Raw genomic sequence first — 15,120 nt, 5'->3', positions numbered from 1 at the left:
CGCACCTATTGGTCGCCATCGACAAATTCTCCAAGTGGATCGAGGTTCGACCCCTAAACAGCATCAGGTCCGAGCAGGTGGTGGCGTTCTTCACCAACATCATCCATCGCTTCGGGGTCCCGAACTCCATCATCACCGACAACGGCACCCAGTTCACCGGCAGGAAGTTCCTGGACTTCTGCGAGGATCACCACATTCGGGTGGACTGGGCCGCCGTGGCTCACCCCATGTCAAATGGGCAAGTAGAGCGTGCCAACGACATGATTCTGCAAGGACTCAAGCCTCGGATCTACAACGACCTCAACAAGTTCGGCAAGCGATGGATGAAGGAACTCCCCTCGGTGGTCTGGAGCCTGAGGACAACGCCGAGCCGAGCCACGGGCTTCACGCCGTTCTTTCTGGTCTATGGGGCCGAGGCCATCTTGCCCACAGACTTAGGATACGGTTCCCCGAGGACGAGGGCCTACACCGACCAAAGCAACCAAGCTAGTCGAGAGGACTCGTTGGACCAGCTGGAGGAGGCTCGGGACAAGGCCTTACTACACTCGGCGCGGTACCAGCAGTCCCTGCGACGCTACCACGCCCGAGGGGTCCGGTCCCGAGACCTCCAGGTGGGTGACCTGGTGCTTCGGCTGCGACAAGACGCCCGAGGGCGGCACAAGCTCACACCCCCCTGGGAGGGGCCATTTGTCATCGCCAAAGTTCTGAAGCCCGGAACGTACAAGCTGGCCAACAGTCAAGGCGAGGTCTACGGCAACGCTTGGAACATCCAACAGCTACGTCGCTTCTACCCTTAAGATGTTTTCAAGTTGTTCATATACCTCGCTCCCACGCAAAGTTTAGTCATCAAGGAAGGGTCGGCCTCGCCTCGGCAAAGCCCGACCCTCCCTCGGGGGCTTAAAGGGGGGAACCCCCTCTGCGTCGAATTTTTTCCTCGAAAAAAGATACTTTCTGCCAGAATGTCTTTCGTGCTTTTTGACTACTTCGAAAGTGGATCCTGAAAACGACGGAGTACACGTAAGCAGCCAAGGCTAACCGAGCCGAGGGACTCCTACGCCTCCGGGATACGGATACCTCACTCATCACCTTCTGCGATAAGTAACTCACGTTCGGATAAGTGATTCCGCGGACCGAACAAGTCTTCACGTTCGGAAGCTCTTCTGCCGGAGCGATTCTTCGAGCCTTCTCGACTGCGTCGGTGACAGAACCCCATGGACGGGTAAGAGTGCGCGTAAGCGGCAAGGCCGACCGAGCCGAGGGACTCCTACGCCTCCGGGATACGGATACCTCACTCATCACCTTCCCTAAGAAGCAACTCTCGCTCGCACAAACAATTCTGTTACCGACAAAAAAGTCCAGATACTCGAAACAAGAGGAAAAGAGACGCGGCTTTACAACATGGCGAGGGTGTGTTTTGGCCTCGGCGGCCGCAGAAAACACACGCTACAAGATAATCCGATCCTGCAGGCTCGGATCTTGACAGCTAAAGGGAGCAGCAGCACCCTCGGCGTCGACAACACCTTCGGCGAGGCCTGACCTAGCCTCGGACGGCGACGCGGTCCAAGGGTCTCTGCTCTGAAGGACAACGTCATCACCAAGCCCGGGCCATCGCCGCCAGGGTCTTCTTCGAGAATCCGGCCCGAGCAGGCGGCTCGGTCGATCACCCCGGGGCCTCGGCAGTTTAATTCCGGCGTCGATCCCGCTAACGGACGACCCGGCCAGGCTCCGGCCGACCAGGTCTTCTTTTTGAGCCAACTCTGCCTCTGTTCACGCTGACACCGCTACCCCTGGCCTCGGCTCATCGAGGAGCGGCCGAGGGGTTTCTCTAACTAAGCAAGGGAAGCCTCGGACAACAAGGCTGACCGAGCCGAGGGACTCCTACGCCTCCGGGATACGGATACCTCACTCGTCACCTTTACACGGGGCGACTCACGCTTGGTGAAGCGGTTCAGACAACCAACAGGCGAGTCTTAGTGCTCGAAAATGAGGAAAAAACACGGCTTCGTGCCGAAATTACATACATGTTCAGGCCTCGACAGCCACAATGAACAAAAACACTGGCATTCAAAGTGCCATTACAAAATGGAACTCCGGTTCCACCTCCGCAGGTACGAACAACCCCACTCGACGGGGGGGGGGGGGGGCTGCGGAGCAACAAAAGACCGACGGGCGGCTCGCCGTCGCCCGCTCCGGCAGCAGCGACAACGACCCCCGCTCTAGGTGGCCGAACTGCAGCAGCGAGGGCCTCAGGGCGGATGCTGCTGCAATCTTTCCCTCGCCCACGCTGACGCTCGAGGGGCGAGGACAAGTACAAAGAGCCGGAGGCCCGAAGCGCGGATGGTGGCGGTGATCCCGTCGGGAATGGGGACTTCTCGAGCCGCCTCCACCTCGGCACCGACGACAGGGGCCGTCAGCCCTCCGGCAGATCCCCACTCAGATCCTCCCGGACGAGTGGGGCACCGACCTCCGCGTGGAGGTGCCGTACCGGTGCAAAGGCAGGACCACCCCAGAACACGAACGCCGCCCTGGCAGCGCGCGACATCTTGGGCGGTCCTCCCGTGCACACGGCACGGCAGCCACCTTCCGACAGGAGGGGGCACCGGGGGCTAAGCCGACGAGCCCGACGCGCTGAGGCTGGCGACGCCCGCCGTCGACCAGCCCCGCGTTGTCGAAGTCCGACCCGCCCGCAGGGCCAGTGAGCGCCCTCTCCCTCGAACGCCGAAGGAGAGGCCGACCCACGAACCCGCGCGGGAGGTAGAGCTCCGGCTCAGCCCGGCCTCCACCCCAGCGAGGATGATGAACATCCTTGAAGCTGAGGGTGGGACCAAGATCGCAGCCCGGCTTGCTTCTCCCCACCCAGGGGCTGGTGGTCACCGTCTCGGGTGACCGCCGGCGGAGGGGTGCAGCCGGGCTGGCTGATGAAAATCCTTGAAGCCGAACGATGGCTGAAAGGTACCAACTCCCGCGGAGTTGCGTTCCCCCAACGACAAGGCGGAAAGACGGTGGGTATCCCCCATCCGGGGGCTTGGAAGGTGCAAAGACACGATGCATAAGGAAGCGCGAAGACATGGTCGCCTTCTAAGGGGGTCACCCTCCTTTTAAAGGCGACTCTCCTTACTTGCGTCCCCAGCCGTCGTGGGCTGAGTCTTCTCCAACACGCTCCAAGGCCCTCCTCCTACGGCGCGGAGGCTGGGTCCCACATGTCATACAAGCCGGCCCAGAACAGAAGAAGCCAAACCGCCGCGCGCGGTGCGTGCAACCGCCCAGCGGTTACAAGCGGCTCTCCACTTTTGCCCAGACCAGCGGGTGAAAGGGCGGGCAGCCATGCAGGCGGCATGCAACCGCGCCAAGTGGGCGCACTTCTCCGACTCCCAACACGCCCAGCACGGAGGCCCAGGCCCACGCGTCATGCAACCGGCGCGCCGAATGCTTCGTGCATGCAACTGCACCGCCACTTGCGCCACCACCGCGACACCTCGACTGCGGAACCAATACCTCGACTCGAGGCGACCCAGCGCACGACCCAGCAGCGCCAGCCTGGCACGACGATCAATGCGGCCAAAAATGGGCCGGCAGTAATGTCGGTGGCAGGCGGGCAGGAGCAGCGGTCATGTCGTCAGCCAAGCTTACGTCCCATCCGGGGGCAGCGAGAGAACCCTCTCTCACGGCGTGAAGACGACGCGCCCGTGTTCCGTTCCTCGAACGGCTCGCGCACGCGCGATGGTCGCCCCGCGAACCACTCGCCCCATCGCATTAACTCCGCGGCGGGACAGGCGGCGCCTCTGGCAGGAGAAGCGAGCGACGCTTCGCCTTCGCCATAATGACCGCGTCAAAAAAGGTACGCCGCGTCGTTCGATTTCGTATCCTTTTCCTTTTTTCCTCTTTCTCTCTCTTGCAACAGGGACCGGGAAAGGGGGATACCCCGAAAAGGATCCTTCCCCATGAAGGAACCAGGCTCCGAGCCTCCCTACTGATCAGAGGTTCGAAGGCTGGCCCCTCGGAAGGGTTCAACAGCCGCCTCAGAGCACGTGGGCTCCACACCCACTACTGGTCAGGGGTTCGAAGGCCGGCCCCTCGGAAGGGTTCAACGGCCGCCTCAGGCTACTCGGGCTCCGCGCCCACTACTGATCAGGGGTTCGAAGGCTGGCCCCCGAAGGGTTCACAGCCGCCTCAGACACAGAGCGAGGGATGACCATGGGTACGTTCGATACATAACCAAGGCTCGGGCTGCGCTCCTGAGGTACCCTAGGACATTTCCGAGACCATCGGGAACGATCTTGTAACGGAATCCCATCAGAGGGAGGCATCGAGCCCTCGGACCCCGTCAACAGGGGACCGGGTCCGGCAGATCACCCGCAGGTACTTTTGGGCGCGCCTCTGGGCCTCTAGCCGACCCCTAACGAACGGGGCACGGACGTCCACTCGGATCACCCGCCTGCAGCTCACCGGAGACACCATGTTCGGCGCCACCGAGGGCAACATGGCGCTCTCCCCCCTCCTCCTTGCGGAAAGGCGACGCAGGGGCGTATGTAAAAAAGTCGAGTCTGTCCCTGATCGCCCTCTCGCCCTGTGCAGAGGCTCGGGGGCTGCTCTCGCAAACCCGGCTCCGGCCACACCGTTGACAGCGTCAACATACCAGCCCGAGAACTTGGGACCCGACCGTACACCCGGGCTACGACCAGCTCGCATGAGGGAACGACCAGACCAGCTGAAGCATTGCGCGAGGCATTAAGACCTCGGAGGAGTCAAACCACTCCTCCGAGGCCTCGGGGGCTACACCCGGCGGGTGCGCTCGCGCGCACCCACCGGAACAAAACGCAACCGAGAAAGGCTGGTCCCCTTGCAAAAAAGTGCGACGAAAGCCTCCAAGCGAGTGCTAACACTCCCTTCGAGGCTCGGGGGCTACTGTCGGGGACCATAATTAGGGGTACCCTCAAGGCTCCTATTTCTTAGCTGGTAACCCCCATCAGCATAAAGCTGCAAAGGCCTGATGGGTGCGATTAAGTCAGGGATCAGTCCATTCGAGGGACTCGATCACGCCTCGCCCGAGCCTAGCCTCGGACAAGGGCAGCCGACCCCGGAGGATCTCCGCCTCGCCCGAGGCCCCCCTCCAGCGGCGAACATATTTCCGGCTCGCCCGAGGCCCTGTCTTCGCCAAGAAGCAACCCTGACCAAAGCGCCGCACCGACCGACCAAATCGCAGGAGCATTTAATGCAAAGGTGGCCTGACACCTTTATCCTGACGCGCGCCCCTCAGCCGACAGAGCCGAAGTGACCGCCGTCACTTCGCCGCTCCACTAACCGGTCTGACAGAAAGACAGCGCCGCCTGCGCTGCTCCGACTGCGGTGCCACTTGACAGAGTGAAGCTGACAGGCAGTCAGGCCCGGCCGCAGGCACCATAGGAAGCTCCGCTTCGCCCGACCCAGGGCTCGGACTCGGGCTAAGCCCCGGAAGACGGCGAACTCTGCTCCGCCCGACCCAGGGCTCGGACTCGGGCTAGGCCCCGGAAGACGGCGAACTCCGCTCCGCCCGACCTAGGGCTCGGACTTGGGCTAAGCCCCGGAAGACAGCGATCTCCGCTCCGCCTGACCCAGGGCTCGGACTCGGGCTAAGCCCCGGAAGCCGGCGAACTCCGCTCCGCCCGACCCAGGGCTCGGACTTGGGCTCAGCCCCAGAAGACGACGAATTTCGCTCCGCCCGACCCAGGGCTCGGACTCGGGCTAAGCTCCGGAAGACGGCGAACTCCGCTCCGCCCGACCCAGGGCTCGGACTTGGGCTCAGCCCCAGAAGACGACGAACTCCGCTTCACCCGACCCCAGAACTCGAACTCCGCCCTGGCCTCAGCCAACGGCCTCCGCCTCGCCCGACCTAGGGGCTCGGACTCGACCTCGACCACGGAAGACGGACTCGACCTCGACCTCGGAGGAGCCTCCACATCGCCCAACCTAGGGCGCGGGCCAACCACGTCAACGGGAGGCGCCATCATTACCCTACTCCAAGCTGACTCAGGCTACGGGGAACAAGACCGACGTCCCATCTAGCTCGCTCCGCCAGATAGGCAATGATGGCGCCCCGCACGCTCCCTGATGATGGCGGCTCTCGGCCCCCTTACGGAAGCAAGAGGACGTCAGCAAGGACTCGACAGCCCTGACAGCTGTCCCTCCGCCAGGCTCCAGCGCTCCTCCGACGGCCACGACATCACACAAACTAGGCGCCAAAACCTCTCCGGCCGCCACGATGGCGTGTACTTAGGGCGCTAGCTCTCCTCCGCTAGACACGTAGCACTCTGCTACACCCCCCATTATACACCTGGATCCTCTCCTTACGCCTATAAAAGGAAGGATCAGGGCCCTCTTAGAGAGGGTTGGCCGCGCGGGGACGAGGACGAGACAGGCGCTCGCTTGAAGCCGCTCGCTCCCTCTCCCGCGTAGACGCTTGTAACCCCCTACTGCAAGCGCACCCGACCTGGGCGCGGGACGAACACGAAGGCCGCGGGATTTTCACCTCTCTCATGCCTGTCTCCGGCCACCTCACTTCCCCCCTTCGCGCTCGGCCTCGCGTCGACCCATCTGGGCTGGGGCACGCGACGACATTCACTCGTCGGCTTAGGGACCCCCCGGTCTCGAAACGCCGACAGGTTTCATAGGTCCCCGCGGAAAACGGTGATGGAGAATGCTTCCGCGTCTCCATTCCCGTTTACCCTTCCAGAAAAGAACTTTCTACGTTTACGTCTCTGTGGAGGAAGAAATTCCTCATCCCTTTCTCATAAAGGCTAATGTTTGGTTTAAAGTGTATTAGAGGGGGTTTAAATCTCCCCTTCAATCACCTCACTTCACTTCTGACCGAATATGTCTTAGAGCATGTTCAGTTATACCAATCCAGAAGGAGATTGGTGGGGTTTAAATTCTCTCCTAGTCATTTTTGATTATGAGGGAATTTAATTACCTTTTGAATTGGTGTAACCGAACAAGTTGTTAATGGAGGGATTTTCCGCAGTGAGTCGGGATCACGACCATTACCATCTCTGGTCGCCCACCATACTATTACCGTGCCGCGCAAAACAACATTATGGTCTTCCAAATACTACTCGTTGGTCGCCCTGGCGTACGGACTACGGACCAGTCCATTGTTGCCGGTGCTTGCTTCTTTTGGCGCGCGTATATAGGAACCATCCGCGCCTGCTCCGTTTCGCACGCGATTCCGGGAAACCATGTGCACCGCGCTGTCGGGTGTCGGGTATGGGGCACGATAGTGGACGGGGCTCGACAGAACGAAGTGGAGCCGGCTGAACGGTGACGGGGCGACTGCCGAGCTAATACGATTTTTTTCTTCTTTTATTTAGGGCCTAGTGCAAAGTTGAGAGATAAAAGAAGAGGTATCAGGTATCCGTTGGACTAGTCCGTTGTGCTGGTGCTGTGCGTGCCCGTCCAGACCAGACAGCATACGGATGGACGGACGCCCTCGCCGGAGCACTGCACTACCGTGATCTTCTTGCACCACAGCCACAGCCACAGCCACAGCCACAGCCGAGCCGACTGACCTGCTGCGCCGGAAACGTGACCGGGATTTGGTTCTCCATGTGCGGGCGGAACATACCTTTCCGAAGCGCGAAAGTGGGGGAGGCATCTTTCCCTGCTTTTATTAAATTTTGTGCGATGCGATGCGATGCGAGCGACGTCGACGCGTTTATGTGGAGGTGGTCGGAAGAAATAATATTGACGAAGGGCCACGACACCGACGCCCACACACGGAACCTCCCGTGCTGTCCCTCGATGGCCATGGCGGCAGCCGGCAGCACGGAGAGCACGCGCTTGTTGGGCCGATCGTTCAGACTTGGAGCCTCAGAGTTGGCAGCCCAGGTGGCGCCAGCAACGACCAACCGGCCAGTTTCGTCCAACCCGTCCAGGCTCGCGGGCCATCCACGTCGACGACTTAAAGCCGAATACGGCGGAGCCCCGTCGATTTCAGACACGAGGACGAGAGAAACGTGGCTTCCAAAGTTCTAGGGTACAAGAAGTACTGCGCAACATTTTGATTTGACTCTATCCACGGCCACGTGCTTTCAAGATGGAGTAATTCAGAATGTTTTCATGTTATAGTTCCTTCGCTCACAATTTAATTCTTATATATTCATTTTTTCTGCCTTCTCCCCTTAATTAACACCTCTGAGAAGAGTTTAATCAAGGGGGTGAAGACAAGGTCAATTCGTTGTCTTGTTTTTGATTTTATGCAGAAATCAAAAGCAAGTGATCAACATTGGCATCCATCTCAGATGAATTCACGACCTCGACGGAGAGCACACAAGCAAATAAGAGAGCGCAAGAACAAAACGAAAAATGCGCTCAAATCTCTCTCGAATCACTAAACGACGTGGTCGCGGAGTCTCGGAGTTGTAGTGTACTCTTAAATTACTATTATTAGAATAAAATTCAATTCCAATGATCCAAACGGGGCTTAATAGTAATTTTGGCATATATCAATTAAGCTAATTCAGTTTTATGCAAAATATATTTATATACTACTATTACTAAGATGTCGAAGATATTTATGTGCTACTTTTTTACTATAGAGGAGTGAGACGAAGAGTGTCATATAAGTTACAGAGTATAAACAAATTCTACTAATGTATAAAATCATTTCCCATCCTCCACCTCATGAATTTTAGATAGGCTTATATCTGAACTTTGGAAAGCGGTGAAATGTCAAATTCCAAACTAAATAAGTTACTTTATTGAGTGAATTTCAATTCCTATAAAATGAAGGGATCCAAACGCATCGTAAATGATTTTAAGGTTAATGTAGATATTTATATTTATGTGAATACGAGTACTAAAAGGATGTAGTATCCCAACGCTATTTATATATTTTTCCTATCTGATTTCGGATTTATAAAAAAATTAAACTATATTAAATATGTTTTATTATGTTGTGTACGTAAAGAAACAAAGCACCCAATAAAACAATCTAAGGCTTACATCTATAACTAATTAACAATGTATTGTTCTAAATTTATTATAGTATGTATCTTTTAAACTATTTAATAGTAAGGCAGAGATGGAATCTTTTAGGCTTGCTCAACACGGCTACGAAGGAAATATCGACAATGCCCTCGGTTGATTTTGCAGCTCATGTGTATAGGAGGACTAAGAGGGTGTTTGTTTGGGATTATAATCTACTCAGATTATATAATCCAATAAATTTTGAACTAGCACCTAGTTCAAAATTTGTTGGATTATATAATCTGGACAACTTATAATCCCAAACAAACACCACCTAAGAACATAAATTTAATTTTTTGAAGCTGTATTCCGCCACTATAAATAGAAGCATAGTGCGATGCATATGGGTGCGTCTTCTAAGAGGGAGGAAATCGAATTGCTCCATCTAAGAAGCCTGTACTTGCTCCTTCTTGCCTTTGTGTTGTTTTATATGAAGTCAAAGGTACGATCGTAACAATTACGTGATAAAAGGATAGAGAAGAATCATACTTTCAAGATGAGTAATTCAGAATGTTTTCATGGTATATATGGTTCCTTCGTGTAACACCCCAAAATCATGTTTTGTGAACCGATAAGCACTTCAAAATATTTCTAAATCCGGGTGTGACACATCGTTCACAATTTAACTCTTGTCTATTCATTTTTTCTGCCCTCTCCCCTTAAGGATGTGTTTGGTTTGGAGTCAAAATAGGATGGAATAGGGTTATCCCTAATTTAGGGGCAGGGTCATCCTTAAGAGTCACTACTGTTTTTGTTTGGTTGAAGGGATAAACTTGGATGGAACCAACCCAGTTTTTGTTTGGATGGTGGTTTTGTCACTTGTTGGGAGGCAACACGATTTTTTCAGCACCACGACAGAGGCGGGGGCGACTTCATCCGCTCGTTTTTTGGGGACGGCACCGCCACCGAAAAATGGTCTAGGGTTCAACTCGCCCCTGCTTGACCCTCATCCAAACATGACTGAAACTGTGGCCGCCTCGTTCTGTCCCTCTTTGTCCATTCAACCAAACACACCCTAATTAACAACTCCGAGAAGAGTTAATCAAGGGGTGAAGTGAAGGTCGATTCATTTGTGCTGTCTTGTTTTTGATTTTATGTAAGAATCAAAAGCAAGTGACTAATATTGGCACCCATCTCAGGTGAATTCACGACCTCAACGGAGAGCACACAAGCAAAGAAGAGAGCGCAAGAACAAAACGAGAAATGCGCTCAAAACTCTCTCGAATCACTAAATGACGTGGTCGCGGAGTCTCGGAGTTGTAGTGTGCTCTTAAAATGCTTTGTGTACTGGTAGAGGCGCCTAGGGGCCTCTTTTATAGCCCCAAGGGGCCAAAGGAGCCGTTGCCTTCTCCACAAGGAAGGTGAAAACATCCATGTATGCGGGCTCACCGGACAGTTCGGTGCACCATCAGACACTCCAGTGTGCCACTGGATTTCCAGCTGCCAACGGTCGCCCGACGAACTGATTAGGCGGTTTCCTTTTCTGGCGTGGCACCGGATAGTCCGGTGCGCCACCAGGCAGCTGCCATGTCAGCTAGCTGTTGGCGACTTGCGCCCACCGCGGAGAGAGGCGTTGGAGTCCTTGTCCGGTGCACCGGACAATGCACTATTCACGTTCGGTGAATATATAATTAAAATTCCTAAGGACAGCGTCGTCGACAATACGCATCACCGGACAGTTCATTGGTTCCTAGATTTGCCCAAACTTCTCCAACTTCTTTTAGCTCTTCTTGAGAGTTTTCCTAGCACTTAGACAAACATAGTTAGCAACTAAAATAATTTACTAAGTGTTCGGATTATACCTGTTTCATTCCTTTTCGCAAGGATCTGCAATATGTATAAACTCAAGTCCAAAAAGTGTTTTTCTCTACAGAATGTGTTAGAGTCCAAACACAAGTACTAGAAACATTGTAAAGGACCTATGCTACATATTTAAAAGTGCAAACCTCACACTTATACCGTTTTCCACAAACTTGCATATTTTGGGTCCATGTTTGTGCTCTTTTGAACTTGATAGCTTCAATTTGCTTTTATCTACACATGTGCTCATGCTCATATGAAGAGTGTTAATACAAGTTGGTGTGTTTAGCATTTAATCACCAAAACTAATAAAAATGGCCCAAGGGCACATTTTCCTTTCAATCTCTCCCTTTTTAGTGATTTATGCCAACACATCTAAAGCAACTCAAAATCACTAACTCAACCAAATATGAGCCAACTCTTGCAAATTGAAGTCAAACTGAAAACCAATTGACGATTCAGATGATTTGGCATATTTGGATAATTTTGCCAACACTTGGTTTGTTTTCTCAAAACAAATTTATTTTTCTAACTTCTAAGTCAAAACACTTTAGTTTTGCAAATCAAACCATTTTTCAAGACTAGTTTTGATCAAATACCAAAACTCCCCCTTTTTCCCATAAGAAAGATTTCTTCCCATAAGAGAATAGTTTTGCAATAAGAGGGCTCCTCTTTGCTATCAAGAAGGTTTTGATCAAAATGACACAAGTGATGGTTGATCCAGTTGCTTTGCCTTAATTTCTCCCCCTTTGGCATTAAGCATCAAAACAGAGACACTAGTGGCCTAAAACCTCATTGCCTCACCAAAAATTGCAAATAAAGAGAAAAGGCAATGAAAACCAAGGGAATTTGGAACAAAGTACATTGATACCGTTATGCAATGGAAACATTTTCCTTTGTCCAAATCCATCATTTTTCTTTCAATCCACTTTTGAGACTACATCAAAATCACTCAAGCAAACACATTAGTCTCAAAGGGTCAAGTTGTAGTGTGTCCTCCCCCTAAACATATGCATCAATCCACAAGGATTTGGGAAGCCCGGAGATGTCATCCTACAACTTGAGCACCAAAATAAGCAACAAAGAGAATTATAGACACAATTAACAAGATCAAAGGTACATAAAGAATATATGCTATAGATCAATCCAAGTTCCGCAAATCTAAGACATTAAGTTTACTACACAAATCACAAAACTTTCTTCCATCTAAAGGCTTGAGAGCACCTAGAGGGGGTGAATAGGTGAAACTGTAAAAATCAACACTGAATGGCACAAACTTGGTTTATGAAATGTTAGTAGAATCAAAACCAAGGTGCTATGTCTAGAAAGAAAGATATGACTTCTTCACTTAATTGCTCTTCACAAGGTGAGTATTAAACTTAGAGCAATTATCAAGTGAGTAGAAGTAGAGAGAATCGCACACGAATAACAACAGGTGACACATCGATTTTATCCCGTGGTTCGGCCAAGTAGAACACTTGCCTACTTCCACGTTGTGGCGTCCCAATGGACGAGGGTTGCACTCAACCCCTTTCAAGCGATCCAATGATCCACTTGAGTACCACGGTTTTCTTCCTTATAGCAAATGTTCCCTTTGTGAGGAATCTCCACAAGTTGGAGCCTCTCACCCTGACAATATTGATCACAATGAAAACCACAAGAGTAAGGGAGGGAATAGAAACACACGCAAGAGCTAGAGTTCACAGCAGCGACACACACACAAGTCAAGAAACGAGCACACAAACACAGCGCAACGAGTTCACAACTCAACAAGTGCTCAAATCTCAAACACAATGATCCGGATGCGTGCTTGCGGAGTCTAGGAGTCTTAGGATGTTCAATGAAGGCTTGGTGTTTTGCTTCATGCGCCTAGGGGTCCCTTTTATAGCCCCAAGGCAGCTAGGAGGCGTTGGAGCTCCATTTGGTGGGCAATTCTTGCCTTCTTTCCGTTGGCGCACCGGACAGTCCGGTGCTCCACCAGACATGAACAATGCACGATTTGTTTCCTTCTTTGGCAAAGCCGACCGTTGAACCCTCGGTCCCTTGGCACACCGAACAGTCCAGTGCGTCCTAGTGACCGTTGCATCTGGCCACGCGTCGCCCGTTGATTGTGCGCCAATCGCGCTGCCGACCGTTGGCTTGGACGTTGTTGGCTCACCGAACAGTCCAGTGATTTTTAGTCGCGGCGTCCTCGCGATTCCCGAGAGCAGCGAGTTCGTCGCTAAGCCAGCTTGGGCATCGGACAATGTCCCGTGCACACTGGACAGTGTCCGATGCAACCACAACTGGTGATATACGGGTTGTTTCAGCTGAACACCTTTTGCTCCTTTTTGGACTTGGATTAATTGAGTTCCTAGCACTTAGACAAGCATGTTTAGCACATAAAACAATTGACTAAGTGTCTAGAACTTACCTTCACACTTGATCCATCTTGATATTCCTTTGCTCAACATTATGTTAGTTCACACATAGTGTGTTGTGCATCTAATCACCAACACAATATAGAAATAGCCCAAGGGCACATTTCCCTTTCAATCTCCCCCTTTTTGGTGATTTATGCCAACACATCAAAAAGCAACTCATTTAGAACTAACGTATCTAGAAGATCTCAAAAATGCAAGTTGAAGACCAATAAGATTTTCAAGGAATTTGGTATATTTGGATCACTTTTTCCACCACTTGGTTTATTTTCAAAAAACAAATTATTTTTCCTATCTCTAAGTCCAACACACTAGTTTTGGCAAATCGAGAGATCTTTCAAGAGTAAATTTGATTAAATGCCACAAACTCCCCCTTTTTCCCATAATCAAAATTCTCCCCCATAAGAGAACAATTTTTGCAATAAGAGGGTCTTGATCAAACACAAAGATTATAACTCTATAATTTTCGAAATTCACAAGTGGTTGGCTGATCCATTTGCTTTGGCCTCTATTTCTCCCCCTTTAGCATTAAGCACCAAAACGTGAGAACTTTTGGCCCTTTAACCCCATTGTCTCACCAAAATGTCAAATAAGAGCAAAAGGCAATGAGAACACAAGTACGAACTTGGGACAAGATACATTGATACCAGAATGTAGTGGAAGCCCTCTCTTTGTCCAAGTTCATTATTCCCTTTCATTATAACTTTGAGACTATATCAAGAGTACTCAACAAACAAGTTAGTCTCAAGGGAGTCAAGTTGTAGCATATCCTTCTCCTAAATATGTGCATCATTTGCATAGGGATTTGTGAGGTCCGCGGATGACTTGTACAACTTGAGCACTAAAAATAAGCAATTAAAGACATAAATACTTAAAGTAACATGATCAAAGGCATAGAACACATGTATGCTATAGATCAATCCAAGTTACGCGAATCTAAGACATTTAGCTCACTACGTAACCTGCAAAACCTTTTCTCATCTGAAGGCTTGGTGAAGATACCGGCTAGCTGGTTCTCGGTGCTAATATGGTAAATATCGATATCTCCCCTTTGCTGGTGGTCTCTCAAAAAATAATGATGGATGTCTATATGCTTAGTGTGGTTGTGTTCAACAGGATTATCCGCCAAGCGGATTGCACTCTCATTATCACATAGGAGTGGGACTTTGCTCAGATTGTAGCCAAAGTCTCGGAGGGTTTGCCTCATCCAAAGCAGTTACGCGCAACACTGTCATGTGGCAACATACTCGGCCTCAGCGGTGGATAGGGCAACAGAAGTTTGTTTCTTAGAGCTCCAAGACACTAGAGACCTTCCTAGAAATTGGCAAGTCCTTGATGTGGTCTTCCTACCGACCTTGCACCCAGCATAGTCGGAATCTGAGTATCCGATTAAGGCAAAGGAAGACCCCTTTGGATACCAGATCCCGGAGCAAGGCGTAGAGACCAAATATCTAAGAACTCGTTACCACAACATTTTGCTTGTTGTGGAACACCCACTTGGTTCCCACAACATTTTGCTTCGGACGTGGCACCAGGCTCCAAACTTCATTTCTCTTGAAGTTGTTGAGCTTCCTGCATGGCCAACACCCAGTCCGGATCCTGCAAGGCTTCTTCTACCCTGAAAGGCTCAATAGAAGAAACAAACGAGTAATGCTCACAAAAATTAGCTAGACGTGAGCGAGTGGTTACTCCCTTGCTGATATCACCCAGAATCTGATCCATTGGATGATTTCTTTGAATAGTTGATCGGACTTGAGTTGGAGGAACTTGTGACGCTTCTTTCTCCTTATCCTGTTCTTCATGTGCTCCCCCTTGATCTAGCCCTTCATCTTGAGGTACCTGTTCCTCATCTTGAGTTGGGGGATGCACCAATGTAGAGGAAGAGGGTTGATCTTCCTCT

This window comes from Zea mays, chromosome 9 (assembly GCF_902167145.1).
Source record: "Zea mays cultivar B73 chromosome 9, Zm-B73-REFERENCE-NAM-5.0, whole genome shotgun sequence".
Taxonomy (NCBI): Eukaryota; Viridiplantae; Streptophyta; class Magnoliopsida; order Poales; family Poaceae; genus Zea; species Zea mays.
This window is presented reverse-complemented; position numbering follows the sequence as displayed.